The sequence below is a fragment of the Cygnus olor genome, chromosome 1 (assembly GCF_009769625.2).
Source record: "Cygnus olor isolate bCygOlo1 chromosome 1, bCygOlo1.pri.v2, whole genome shotgun sequence".
Taxonomy (NCBI): Eukaryota; Metazoa; Chordata; class Aves; order Anseriformes; family Anatidae; genus Cygnus; species Cygnus olor.
In genome coordinates, this window is record NC_049169.1 from 99635025 (window position 1) to 99647762 (window position 12738).

Here is a 12738-nt window from a genome sequence, read left to right on the forward strand (position 1 = left end):
GATCCCTCCGCTGCCCCTCAGGGCATTGCCTGAGTGCAGCTTCAGTGTTGGGGACAGCATTTGTAATTGAGGCAGGGGTTGGCAGGATCATCCTGTGTGAGGGACCCAAGACCCCAGCAAGGCTGTTGGGGCATCAATTGCTAATTCCTTTTCCCAGAAGATGAGCATGGAAAAGTGGTGTTTTAGAAAGAATGGTGCCAAACATGGGAAGTTGAGGAATTTCCACAGTCAAGTCTACAGCCACAATTCTCCTTCTGTCACCAGCATTGCACACTGGTGTCTGCTGTGTTCTCCCCTCTGCACTTGAAGAGCAGATACCCTCACTCGTTTCAGTGCGTACAGGGAGGATTATAAAGACCTAACGGCATAACATTGCCCTCCAAAGTCCTCCTTGTCACAAAAAAAACCATAGCGTGGGGGAGATTGCAAGGACCTGTTTTTTTCCACCTCTACCACCACCGCCTCCTCCTCCTCCTCTACCGCCTCCTCCTCCTTGTCAGAAACTTGCTGGCCAAATGGCTCTGCGTGCCCCTGGCTAGGGCATGGTGGTAGCAATGCTGGTGAGCCCAGCGATGTCAGGAGCAGTTGCCAGGGACCAGGTGTGCAAAGGTGGCTTCTCCTGGGGGATCTGGTGGTGAGCGCTGCTCACCGCTCATAGTTCTATTTCCATTGGACAGCCAGCAGGACCATGTCTCCATGGCCCTGTAAGGCAGCAGCTGGCGGGTCCCAGCATCTTCTTGACCCTGTGTGATGCGTTGCCTGTCCCCTGCTTGTCTGGCTTGAGATTGTTAGGTGTTTATCAAGTGGCTTGTCATGAATAGTGGGTGTGTCTTCTCCTCCCTATATAAGGGCCAAAGGGTGTCAGTGGGAGGCAGAGTGTTAGAGACGGGAGACGGCAGATGGTACTGCAACTGGCAGTGTCAGAAGAGGAGGAGGAGGAGGAGGTGGAGGAGGAGGAGGAGGAGGTGGAGGAGGTTGAGGAGGAGGTGGAGGAGGCATTGGCGGAGGTGGCGGTGGAGGAGTCTCTGGCGGTGTAGGAGGCTCTGGCAGAGGAGGAGGTGGTGGACAAGGAGGAGGAGGCGGTGGAGGAGGTGGAGGAGGCGGTGGATGAGGAGAAAGAGGCGGTGGACGAGGAGGAAGAGGCAGTGTACAAGGAAGATTAGGTGGTGGTGGAGGACGTTGTGGACGAGGATGGGGAGTTGGTGGAGGTGGAGGAGGAGAGGAGGTGGTGGAGGACTAGGTGGTGGAGGAATCACAGGGTCATTAGTGTTGGAGGAGACGTTGAAGTTTGTGCCACAAGTGAAGGCACAGAAATCCTGAAATCCCTCCTCTGCCCCTCAGGGCATTGCCTGAGTGCAGCTTCAGTGTTGGGGACAGCATTTGTAATTGAGGCAGGGGTTGGCAGGATCATCCTGTGTGAGGGACGCAAGAGCCCAGCAAGGCTGTTAGGGCATCAATTGCCAATTCTTTTTCCCTGAAGCTGAGCATGGAAAAGTGGTGTTTTAGAAAGAATGGTGCCAAACATGGGAAGTTGAGGAATTTCCACAGTCAAGTCTACAGCCACAATTCTCCTTCTGTCACCAGCATTGCACACCGGTGTCTGCTGTGTTCTCCCCTCTGCACTTGAAGAGCAGATACCCTCACTCGTTTCAGTGCGTACAGGGAGGATTATAAAGACCTGACGGCATAACATTGCCCTCCAAAGTCCTCCTTGTCACAAAAAAAACCATAGCGTGTGGGAGATTGCAAGGACCTGTTTTTTTCCACCTCTACCACCACCGCCTCCTCCTCCTCCTCTACAGCCTCCTCCTCCTTGTCAGAAACTTGCTGGCCAAATGGCTCTGCGTGCCCCTGGCTAGGGCATGGTGGTAGCAATGCTGGTGAGCCCAGCGATGTCAGGAGCAGTTGCCAGGGACCAGGTGTGCAAAGGTGGCTTCTCCTGGGGGATCTGGTCATGAGCGCTGCTCACCGCTCATAGTTCTATTTCCATTGGACAGCCAGCAGGCCCATGTCTCCATGGCCCTGTAAGGCAGCAGCTGGCGGGTCCCAGCATCTTTGTGAGCCTGTGTGATGCGTTGCCTGTCCCCTGCTTGTCTGGCTAGCGATTGTTAGCTGTTTTGCAAGTGGCTTGTCATGAATAGTGGGTGTGTCTTCTCCTCCTTATATAAGGGCCAAAGGGTGTCAGTGGGAGGCAGAGTGTTGGAGACGGGAGACGGAAGATGGTACTGCAACTGGCAGTGTCAGAATAGGAGAATCTGGCGGCTGTGGCCGCGGTGGAGGAGGAGGAGGCGGTGGAGGAGGCGGAGGAGGCGGTGGTGGTGGAGGAGACTCTGGCGGAGGAGGAGGTGGTGGAGAAGGTGGAGGAGGTGGTGGGAAAGGAGAAAGAGGTGGTGGACGAGGAGGAGGAGGCAGTGTACAAGTAAGATTAGGTGGTGGTGGAGGACGTTGTGGACGATGAGGAGGAGGCAGTGGAGGTGGAGGAGGAAGAGGAGGTGGAGGAGGACTAGGTGGTGGAGGAATGATAGGATCATTAGCGTTGGAGGAGACCTTCAAGTTTGTGCCACAAGTGAAGGCACCGAAATCCTCAAATCCCTCCGCTGCCCCTCAGGGCATTGCCTGAGTGCAGCTTCAGTGTTGGGGACAGCATTTGTAATTGAGGCAGGGGTTGGCAGGATCATCCTGTGTGAGGGACGCAAGACCCCAGCAAGGCTGTTAGGGCATCAATTGCCAATCTTTTTCCCGAAAGATGAGCATGGAAAAGTGGTGTTTTAGAAGGAATGGTGACAAACATGGGAAGTTGAGGAATTTCCACAGTCAAGTCTACAGCCACAATTCTCCTTCTGTCACCAGCATTGCACACCGGTGTCTGCTGTGTTCTCCCCTCTGCACTTGAAGAGCAGATACCCTCACTCGTTTCAGTGCGTACAGGGAGGATTATAAAGACCTAACGGCATAACATTGCCCTCAAAAGTCCTCCTTGTCACAAAAAAAACCATAGCGTGGGGGAGATTGCAAGGACCTGTTTTTTTCCACCTCTACCACCACCGCCTCCTCCTCCTTGTCAGAAACTTGCTGGCCAAATGGCTCTGCGTGCCCCTGGCTAGGGCATGGTGGTAGCAATGCTGGTGAGCCCAGCGATGTCAGGAGCAGTTGCCAGGGACCAGGTGTGCAAAGATGGCTTCTCCTGGGGGATCTGGTGGTGAGCGCTGCTCACCGCTCATAGTTCTATTTCCATTGGACAGCCAGCAGGACCATGTCTCCATGGCCCTGTAAGGCAGCAGCTGGCGGGTCCCAGCATCTTCTTGACCCTGTGTGATGCGTTGCCTGTCCCCTGCTTGTCTGGCTAGCGATTGTTATCTGTTTTGCAAGTGGCTTGTCATGAATAGTGGGTGTGTCTTCTCCTCCCTATATAAGGGCCAAAGGGTGTCAGTGGGAGGCAGAGTGTTGGAGACGGGAGACGGCAGATGCTATTGCAACTAGAAGTGTCAGAATAGGAGAAGGTGGCGGCGGTGGAGGAGGAGGTGGCGGTGGAGGAGTCTCTGGCGGTGGAGGAGGCTCTTGCAGTGGAGGAGGTGGTGGACGAGGAGGAGGCGGTGGAGGAGGTGGAGGAGGCGGTGGATGAGGAGAAGGAGGCGGTGGACGAGGAGGAGGAGGCAGTGTACAAGGAAGATTAGGTGGTGGTGGAGGACGTTGTGGACGAGGAGGAGGAGGCAGTGGAGGTGGAGGAGGAAGAGGAGGTGGTGGAGGACTAGGTGGTGGAGGAATCACAGGGTCATTAGTGTTGGAGGAGACGTTGAAGTTTGTGCCACAAGTGAAGGCACAGAAATCCTGAAATCCCTCCGCTGCTCCTCAGGGCATTGCCTGAGTGCAGCTTCAGTCTTGGGGACAGCATTTGTAATTGAGGCAGGGGTTGGCAGGATCATCCTGTGTGAGGGACCGAAGACCCGAGCAAGGCTGTTGGGGCATCAATTGCCAATTCCTTTTCCCTGAAGATGAGCATGGAAAAGTGGTGTTTTAGAAAGAATGGTGCCAAACATGGGAAGTTGAGGAATTTCCACAGTCAAGTCTACAGCCACAATTCTCCTTCTGTCACCAGCATTGCACACCGGTGTCTGCTGTGTTCTCCCCTCTGCACTTGAAGAGCAGATACCCTCACTCGTTTCAGTGCGTACAGGGAGGATTATAAAGACCTAACGGCATAACATTGCCCTCCAAAGTCCTCCTTATCACAAAAAAAACCATAGCGTGGGGGAGATTGCAAGGACCTGTTTTTTTCCACCTCTACCACCACCGCCTCCTCCTCCTCCTCTACAGCCTCCTCCTCCTTGTCAGAAACTTGCTGGCCAAATGGCTCTGCGTGCCCCTGGCTAGGGCATGGTGGTAGCAATGCTGGTGAGCCCAGCGATGTCAGGAGCAGTTGCCAGGGACCAGGTGTGCAAAGGTGGCTTCTCCTGGGGGATCTGGTGGTGAGCGCTGCTCACCGCTCATAGTTCTATTTCCATTGGACACCCAGCAGGACCATGTCTCCATGGCCCTGTAAGGCAGCAGCTGGCGGGTCCCAGCATTTTGTGACCCTGTGTGGTGCGTTGCCTGTCCCCTGCTTGTCTGGCTAGCGATTGTTAGCTGTTTTGCAAGTGGCTTGTCATGAATAGTGGGTGTGTCTTCTCCTCCCTGTATAAGGGCCAAAGGGTGTCAGTGGGAGGCAGAGTGTTGGAGACGGGAGACGGCAGATGGTACTGCAACTGGCAGTGTCAGAATAGGAGAAGCTGGCGGCTGTGGCCACGGTGGAGGAGGAGGAGGCGGTGGAGGAGGCGGAGGAGGCGGTGGTGGTGGAGGAGGCTCTGGCAAAGCAGGAGGTGGTGGAGAAGGTGGAGGAGGTGGTGGGAAAGGAGAACGAGGTGGTGGACGAGGAGGATGAGGCAGTGTACAAGTAAGATTAGGTGGTGGTGGAGGACGTTGTGGACAAGGAGGGGGAGGCGGTGGAGGTGGAGGAGGAAGAGGAGGTGGAGGAGGACTAGGTGGTGGAGGAATGATAGGATCATTAGCGTTGGAGGATACCTTCAAGTTTGTGCCACAAGTGAAGGCACAGAAATCCTCAAATCCCTCTGCTCTCCCTCAGGGCATTGCCTGAGTGCAGCTTCAGTGTTGGGGACAGCATTTGTAATTGAGGCAGGGGTTGGCAGGATCATCCTGTGTGAGGGACGCAAGACCCCAGCAAGGCTGTTCGGGCATCAATTGCCAATTCTTTTTCCCTGAAGATGAGCATGGAAAAGTGGTGTTTTAGAGAGAATGGTGCCAAACATGGGAAGTTGAGGAATTTCCACAGTCAAGTCTACAGCCACAATTCTCCTTCTGTCACCAGCATTGCACACCGGTGTCTGCTGTGTTCTCCCCTCTGCACTTGAAGAGCAGATACCCTCACTCGTTTCAGTGCGTACAGGGAGGATTATAAAGACCTAACGGCATAACATTGCCCTCAAAAGTCCTCCTTGTCACAAAAAAAAAAAAACAACAAAAGAACCAAGAGTGAAGGAGATTGCAAGGAGCTGTTTTTTTCCACCACCTCCTCCTCTACCGCCTCCTCCTCCTTGTCAGAAACTTGCTGGCCAAATGGCTCTGCGTGCCCCTGGCTAGGGCATGGTGGTAGCAATGCTGGTGAGCCCAGCGATGTCAGGAGCAGTTGCCAGGGACCAGGTGTGCAAAGGTGGCTTCTCCTGGGGGATCTGGTGGTGAGCGCTGCTCACCGCTCATAGTTCTATTTCCATTGGACACCCAGCAGGCCCATGTCTCCATGGCCCTGTAAGGCAGCAGCTGGCGGGTCCCAGCATCTTTGTGAGCCTGTGTGATGCGTTGCCTGTCCCCTGCTTGTCTGGCTAGCGATTGTTAGCTGTTTTGCAAGTGGCTTATCATGAATAGTGGGTGTGTCTTCTCCTCCCTATATAAGGGCCAAAGGGTGTCAGTGGGAGGCAGAGTGTTGGAGACGGGACACGGCAGATGGTACTGCAACTGGCAGTGTCAGAATTGGAGAAGCTGGTTGCGGTGGAGGAGGAGGAGGCGGTGGAGGAGGAGGAGGCGGAGGAGGCATTGGCGGAGGTGGATGTGGAGGAGGCGGTGGTGGTGGAGGAGGCTCTGGTGGAGGAGGTGGTGGTGGACAAGGAGGACGAGGAGCCGGTGGAGGAGGTGGAGGTTGAGGAGGCTTTGGCTTTGGAGGAGGCGGTGGAGGAGGTGGAGGTGGTGGTCAAGGAGGAGGAGGTGGTGGAGGAGGTGGTGGATGAGGAGAAAGAGGCGGTGGACGAGGAGGAAGATGCAGTGTACAAGTAAGATTAGGTGGTGGTGGAGGATGTTGTGGACGAGGAGGGGGAGGCGGTGGAGGTGGAGGAGGAGGAGGAGGTGGTGGAGGACTAGGTGGTGGAGGAATGATAGGATCATTAGCGTTGAAGGAGACCTTCAATTTGTGCCACAAGTGAAGGCACAGAAATCCTCAAATCCCTCCGCTGCCCCTCAGGGCAATGCCTGAGTGCAGCTTCAGTGTTGGGGACAGCATTTGTAATTGAGGCAGGGGTTGACAGGATCCTCCTGTGTGAGGGACCCAAGACCCCAGCAAGGCTGTTGGGGCATCAATTGCTAATTCCTTTTCCCAGAAGATGAGCATGGAAAAGTGGTGTTTTAGAAAGAATGGTGCCAAACATGGGAAGTTGAGGAATTTCCACAGTCAAGTCTACAGCCACAATTCTCCTTCTGTCACCAGCATTGCACACCGGTGTCTGCTGTGTTCTCCCCTCTGCACTTGAAGAGCTGATACCCTCACTCGTTTCAGTGCGTACAGGGAGGATTATAAAGACCTAACGGCATAACATTGCCCTCCAAAGTCCTCCTTGTCACAAAAAAAACCATAGCGTGTGGGAGATTGCAAGGACCTGTTTTTTTCCACCTCTACCACCACCGCCTCCTCCTCCTCCTCTGCCACCTCCTCCTCCTTGTCAGAAACTTGCTGGCCAAATGGCTCTGCGTGCCCCTGGCTAGGGCATGGTGGTAGCAACGCTGGTGAGCCCAGCGATGTCAGGAGCAGTTGCCAGGGACCAGGTGTGCAAAGGTGGCTTCTCCTGGGGGATCTGGTGGTGAGCGCTGCTCACCGCTCATAGTTCTATTTCCATTGGACAGCCAGCAGGCCCATGTCTCCATGGCCCTGTAAGGCAGCAGCTGGCGAATCCCAGCATCTTTGTGAGCCTGAGTGATGCGTTGCCTGTCCCCTGCTTGTCTGGCTTGCGATTGTTAGGTGTTTTGCAAGTGGCTTGTCATGAATAGTGGGTGTGTCTTCTCCTCCCTGTATAAGGGCCAAAGGGTGTCAGTGGGAGGCAGAGTGTTGGAGACGGGAGACGGCAGATGCTACTGCAACTGGCAGTGTCAGAATAGGAGAAGGTGGCGGCGGAGGAGGAGGAGGTGGTAGAGGAGGAGGAGGAGGCGGAGGAGGAGAGGAGGAGGAGACGGCGGTGGAGGAGATATTGACGGAGGTGGCGGAGGAGGAGGTGGTGGAGAAGGTGGAGGAGATGGTGGGAAAGGAGAAAGAGGTGGTGGACGAGGAGGAGGAGGTTTGTACAAGTAAGATTAGGTGGTGGTGGAGGACGTTGTGGACGAGGATGGGGAGGCGGTGGAGGAGGAGGAGGAGGAGGAGGTGGTAGAGGCCTAGGTGGTGGAGGAATCATAGGGTCATTAGTGTTGGAGGAGACCTTCAAGTTTGTGCCACAAGTGAAGGCACAGAAATCCTCAAATCCCTCCGCTGCCCTTCAGGGCATTGCCTCAGTGCAGCTTCAGTGTTGGGGACAGCATTTGTAATTGAGGCAGGGGTTGGCAGCATCATCCTGTGTCAGAGACCCAAGACCCCAGCAAGGCTGTTCGGGCATCAATTGCCAATTCCTTTTCCCTGAAGCTGAGCATGGAAAAGTGGTGTTTTAGAAAGAATGGTGCCAAACATGGGAAGTTGAGGAATTTCCACAGTCAAGTCTACAGCCACAATTCTCCTTCTGTCACCAGCATTGCACACAGGTGTCTGCTGTGTTCTCCCCTCTGCACTTGAAGAGCAGATACCCTCACTCGTTTCAGTGCGTACAGGGAGGATTATAAAGACCTAACGGCATAACATTGCCCTCCAAAGTCCTCCTTGTCACAAAAAAAAACCAACAAAGGAACGAAGAGTGAGGGAGATTGCAAGGACCTGTTTTTGTCCACCTCTACCACCACCGCCTCCTCCTCCTCCTCTACCGCCTCCTCCTCCTTGTCAGAAACTTGCTGGCCAAATGGCTCTGCGTGCCCCTGGCTAGGGCATGGTGGTAGCAATGCTGGTGAGCCCAGCGATGTCAGGAGCAGTTGCCAGGGACCAGGTGTGCAAAGGTGGCTTCTCCTGGGGGATCTGGTGGTGAGCGCTGCTCACCGCTCATAGTTCTATTTCCATTGGACAGCCAGCAGGCCCATGTCTCCATGGCCCTGTAAGGCAGCAGCTGGCGAATCCCAGCATCTTTGTGAGCCTGTGTGATGCGTTGCCTGTCCCCTGCTTGTCTGGCTAGCGATTGTTAGGTGTTTTGCAAGTGGCTTGTCATGAATAGTGGGTGTGTCTTCTCCTCCCTATATAAGGGCCAAAGGGTGTCAGTGGGAGGCAGAGTGTTGGAGACGGGAGACGGCAGATGGTACTGCAACTGGCAGTGTCAGAATAGGAGAAGCTGGTGGCTGTGGCGGCGGAGGAGGAGGAGGTGGTAGAGGAGGAGGAGGAGGCGGAGGAGGAGGAGGAGGAGGCGGCGGTGGAGGAGATATTGACGGAGGTGGCGGAGGAGGAGGTGGTGGAGAAGGTGGAGGAGGTGGTGGAGAAGGTGGAGGAGATGGTGGGAAAGGAGAAAGAGGTGGTGGACGAGGAGGAGGAGGTTTGTACAAGTAAGATTAGGTGGTGGTGGAGGACGTTGTGGACGAGGAGAGGGAGGCGGTGGAGGAGGAGGAGGAGGAGGAGGTGGTAGAGGACTAGGTGGTGGAGGAATCATATGGTCATTAGTGTTGGAGGAGACCTTCAAGTTTGTGCCACAAGTGAAGGCACAGAAATCCTCAAATCCCTCCGCTGCCCTTCAGGGCATTGCCTGAGTGCAGCTTCAGTGTTGGGGACAGCATTTGTAATTGAGGCAGGGGTTGGCAGCATCATCCTGTGTCAGAGACCCAAGACCCCAGCAAGGCTGTTCGGGCATCAATTGCCAATTCCTTTTCCCTGAAGATGAGCATGGAAAAGTGGTGTTTTAGAAAGAATGGTGACAAACATGGGAAGTTGAGGAATTTCCACAGTCAAGTCTACAGCCACAATTCTCCTTCTGTCACCAGCATTGCACACCGGTGTCTGCTGTGTTCTCCCCTCTGCACTTGAAGAGCAGATACCCTCACTCGTTTCAGTGCGTACAGGGAGGATTATAAAGACCTAACGGCATAACATGGCCCTCAGAAGTCCTCCTTGTTACAAAAGAAAAACCACAAAAGAACCAAGAGTGAGGGAGATTGCAAGGACCTGTTTTTTTCCACCTCTACCACCACCGCCTCCTCCTCCTCCTCTACCGCCTCCTCTTCCTTGTCAGAAACTTGCTGGCCAAATGGCTCTGCGTGCCCCTGGCTAGGGCATGGTGGTAGCAATGCTGGTGAGCCCAGCGATGTCAGGAGCAGTTGCCAGGGACCAGGTGTGCAAAGGTGGCTTCTCCTGGGGGATCTGGTGGTGAGCGCTGCTCACCGCTCATAGTTCTATTTCCATTGGACAGCCAGCAGGACCATGTCTCCATGGCCCTGTAAGGCAGCAGCTGGTGAATCCCAGCATCTTTGTGAGCCTGTGTGATGCGTTGCCTGTCCCCTGCTTGTCTGGCTAGCGATTGTTATCTGTTTTGCAAGTGGCTTGTCATGAATAGTGGGTGTGTCTTCTCCTCCTTATATAAGGGCCAAAGGGTGTCAGTGGGAGGCAGAGTCTTGGAGACGGGAGACGGCAGATGGTACTGCAACTGGCAGTGTCAGAATTGGAGAAGGAGGAGGCGGTGGAGGAGGTGGCCGTGGGGGAGGCTTTGGCGGATGTGGATGTGCAGGAGGCAGTGGCGTTGGAAGAGTTGGTGGACATGGAGGAGGAGGCGCTGGAGGAGGTGGTGGAAGGAGGAGGAGGCGGTGGAAGAGGAGGAGGAGGCAGTGTACAAGTAAGTTTAGGTGGTGGTGGAGGACGTTGTGGACGAGGTGGGGGAGGCGGTGGAGGTGGTGGAGGAGGAGGAGGTGGTGGATGACTAGGTGGTGGAGGAATGATAGGATCATTAGCGTTGGAGGAGACCTTCAATTTGTGCCACAAGTGAAGGCACAGAAATCCTCAAATCCCTCCGCTGCCCCTCAGGGCATTGCCTGAGTGCAGCTTCAGTGTTGGGGACAGCATTTGTAATTGAGGCAGGGGTTGGCAGGATCATCCTGTGTGAGGGACCCAAGACCCCAGCAAGGCTGTTGGGGCATCAATTGCCAATTCTTTTTCCCTGAAGCTGAGCATGGAAAAGTGGTGTTTTAGAAAGAATGGTGACAAACATGGGAAGTTGAGGAATTTCCACACTCAAGTCTACAGCCACAATTCTCCTTCTGTCACCAGCATTGCACACCGGTGTCTGCTGTGTTCTCCCCTCTGCACTTGAAGAGCAGATACCCTCACTCGTTTCAGTGCGTACAGGGAGGATTATAAAGACCTAACGGCATAACATTGCCCTCCAAAGTCCTCCTTGTCACAAAAATAAACGAAGAGTGAGGGAGATTGCAAGGACCTGTTTTTTTCCACCACCTCCTCCTCTACCGCCTCCTCCTCCTTGTCAGAAACTTGCTGGCCAAATGGCTCTGCGTGCCCCTGGCTAGGGCATGGTGGTAGCAACGCTGGTGAGCCCAGCGATGTCAGGAGCAGTTGCCAGGGACCAGGTGTGCAAAGGTGGCTTCTCCTGGGGGATCTGGTGGTGAGCGCTGCTCACCGCTCATAGTTCTATTTCCATTGGACACCCAGCGGGACCATGTCTCCATGGCCCTGTAAGGCAGCAGCTGGCGGTCCCAGCATCTTCTTGACCCTGAGTGATGCGTTGCCTGTCCCCTGATCGGCTGGCTTGAGATTGTTAGGTGTTTTGCAAGTGGCTTGTCATGAATAGTGGGTGTGTCTTCTCCTCCCTATATAAGGGCCAAAGGGTGTCAGTGGGAGGCAGAGTGTTGGAGACGGGAGACGGCAGATGCTACTGCAACTGGCAGTGTCAGAATAGGAGAAGGTGGCGGCGGTGGAGGAGGAGGTGGCGGTGGAGGAGTCTCTGGCGGTGGAGGAGGCTCTGGCAGAGGAGGAGGTGGTGGACGAGGAGCAGGCGGTGCAGGAGGTGGAGGAGGCGGTGGATGAGGAGAAAGAGGCGGTGGACGAGGAGGAAGAGGCAGTGTACAAGTAAGATTAGGCGGTGGTGGAGGACGTTGTGGACGAGGATGGGGAGTTGGTGGAGGTGGAGGAGGAGGAAGAGGAGGTGGTGGAGGACTAGGTGGTGGAGGAATCACAGGGTCATTAGTGTTGGAGGAGACGTTGAAGTTTGTGCCACAAGTGAAGGCACAGAAATCCTCAAATCCCTCCGCTGCCCCTCAGGGCATTGCCTGAGTGCAGCTTCAGTGTTGGGGACAGCATTTGTAATTGAGGCAGGGGTTGGCAGCATCATCCTGTGTCAGGGACCCAAGACCCCAGCAAGGCTGTTGGGGCATCAATTGCCAATTCCTTTTCACTGAAACTGAGCATGGAAAAGTGGTGTTTTAGAAAGAATGGTGCCAAATATGGGAAGTTGAGGAATTTCCACACTCAAGTCTACAGCCACAATTCTCCTTCTGTCACCAGCATTGCACACCGGTGTCTGCTGTGTTCTCCCCTCTGCACTTGAAGAGCAGATACCCTCACTCGTTTCAGTGCGTACAGGGAGGATTATAAAGACCTAACGGCATAACATTGCCCTCAAAAGTCCCCCTTGTTACAAAAATAAAAAAACAAACAAACAAAGAAACAAAAAAAACAACCAAGAGTGACGGAGATTGCAAGGACCTGTTTTTTTCCACCTCTACCACCACCGCCTCCTCCTCCTCCTCTACCGCCTCCTCCTCCTTGTCAGAGACTTGCTGGCCAAATGGCTCTGCGTGCCCCTGGCTAGGGCATGGTGGTAGCAATGCTGGTGAGCCCAGCGATGTCAGGAGCAGTTGCCAGGGACCAGGTGTGCAAAGGTGGCTTCTCCTGGGGGATCTGGTGGTGAGCGCTGCTCACCGCTCATAGTTCTAGTTCCATTGGACAGCCAGCAGGCCCATGTCTCCATGGCCCTGTAAGGCAGCAGCTGGCGAATCCCAGCATCTTTGTGAGCCTGTGTGATGCGTTGCCTGTCCCCTGCTTGTCTGGCTAGCGATTGTTAGGTGTTTTGCAAGTGGCTTGTGATGAATATTGGGTGTGTCTTCTCCTCCCTATATAAGGGCCAAAGGGTGTCAGTGGGAGGCAGAGTGTTGGAGACGGGAGACGGCAGATGGTACTGCAACTGGCAGTGTCAGAATAGGAGAAGTTGGCGGCGGTGGATGAGGAGGAGAAGGCGGTGGAGGAGGTGGAGTTAGAGGAGGCGCTGGCGGTGGAGGAGGCTCTGCCAGAGGATGAGGTGGTGGACAAGGGGGAGGAGGCGGTGGAGGAGGTAGAGGAGGCGGTGGAGGAGGAGGAGGCGG

At 54.8% G+C, this 12738-nt stretch overlaps 3 long non-coding RNA genes across 15 annotated transcripts in view; 2 read left to right on the plus strand and 1 right to left on the minus strand.

The window, feature by feature from the left end:
• LOC121077501 overlaps window positions 1–3486 on the minus strand; it is a 20647-nt gene extending 17161 nt beyond the window's left edge. For 5 of the 13 annotated variants that reach the window (XR_005824100.1, XR_005824092.1, XR_005824096.1 and 2 more), the window contains exon 1: window positions 3043–3486. This is a non-coding gene — a long non-coding RNA (uncharacterized LOC121077501). Of the gene's footprint in view, window positions 1–1776; window positions 1795–3039 lie in introns of all 13 variants that reach the window. The other 8 variants (XR_005824097.1, XR_005824095.1, XR_005824123.1 and 5 more) reach the window with 5 other exon arrangements.
• LOC121077552 overlaps window positions 1–3637 on the plus strand; it is a 20115-nt gene extending 16478 nt beyond the window's left edge. Inside the window, exon 3 of the long non-coding RNA XR_005824144.1 lies at window positions 3627–3637. This is a non-coding gene — a long non-coding RNA (uncharacterized LOC121077552). The remainder of the gene's footprint in view (window positions 1–3626) is intronic.
• Window positions 3638–10771: 7134 nt separating this feature from the next.
• Window positions 10772–11494, plus strand: LOC121077492. Its single transcript, XR_005824088.1, has 2 exons — window positions 10772–11303; window positions 11373–11494. It is a non-coding gene; the product is annotated as an uncharacterized LOC121077492 (long non-coding RNA).
• Window positions 11495–12738: the final 1244 nt, after the last annotated feature.